A 1,102-nucleotide genomic window follows, 5' to 3' on the forward strand; every position below is an offset into this window, starting at 1 on the left:
CGTATAAAATACTCATTCATAGACTGCCATCTGTTAGTCGTTAGTCATAGTCATTTTTTAGTACAATTTGGTATAAGCAAAGACACGAAATTTCCACTGATGTCGTATTTACACTGAAAAAACAGTGAACCCATTTCCATTGCAAAATGAACTAAACGTAGTAATATTGACCATGATTTAGCCCTTAAGATTTTTTTCAACTTGTCTAGTTTATAATTCTCTTAAATTTTAGTTCATCTATAACATTGTATTTTAGTTCATTTTTACAACATCATAAGATTTATATACCCCTACCAAGTTAAAAAAGTCAATATTCTTTGGTTTACTTGCTTATTTTGTGGGAAACCCGATGGTTTACAGTCTCTTTAAAATGTCGACAACTAAACTATTTTTAAATCAATCCTTCCACAGTACAGAGAAATTAAATAATTAAAGTAACAACAAATCGTTTTACTATTATGAAAATGTTAATACATTAAAATTAAACTTTCTTTAAGCAAAAGTACTTTATTATAAAAACTTATGATGAAAGTTCTTAATACAATGTTTTTTGTGAATAAAAATTATGGCCACGTGGAACAGAGAGTAGTTCATTTAAACTCGCTGTTTGGACATTTTGACTTATCCTTTTTTTATTCATCGTAGGTAATTTTTTCACATATCTTGCTGGAAAAAAATGGAAGCAATAATGAAAATTGTTAAAAAATTAACACCATGTAATGAAATATAATTTTTTAATTCTTCATTTTAGCTTGTAACTTACCATATTTAGGGGCATTTTATCAAATGGTGTAAGGAATTCAACTTTTCTTTGGAAAACGTATCTCATAAAATTTGTACCTGAAACAATTAGAGAAATAATGAAGTATTCTATATAAACTCATAAAACTGTGTTGTTATCGATGTGAAGGATATAATAAAATAAATATTCTAGTTGAAAGAAAGACAAAGTTTGAATATAAAACTTACCAATTCTCTATTAAATTGTACGCTGGGGGAAATATAAAAAGTTGTCCAAATTTATTTAGGTTACTCTGAAATTAAATATTTATTTTTTACATTAATTAAAATTATTAAATAGGTTTCCAACAAATCTAATGAA

At 26.1% G+C, this 1,102-nt stretch overlaps 1 long non-coding RNA gene across 1 annotated transcript; it reads right to left on the bottom strand.

Moving 5' to 3' along the window:
* Nucleotides 1-448: 448 nt before the first annotated feature.
* Nucleotides 449-841, bottom strand: LOC142225689 (uncharacterized). The gene is made up of 2 exons (XR_012719362.1): nucleotides 764-841; nucleotides 449-666 (listed from the first exon to the last, which is right to left on the bottom strand). It is a non-coding gene; the product is annotated as an uncharacterized LOC142225689 (long non-coding RNA).
* Between the last annotated feature and the right edge of the window lie 261 nt (nucleotides 842-1,102).

This window comes from Haematobia irritans, chromosome 2 (genome assembly GCF_050003625.1).
Source record: "Haematobia irritans isolate KBUSLIRL chromosome 2, ASM5000362v1, whole genome shotgun sequence".
NCBI lineage: Eukaryota > Metazoa > Arthropoda > Insecta > Diptera > Muscidae > Haematobia > Haematobia irritans.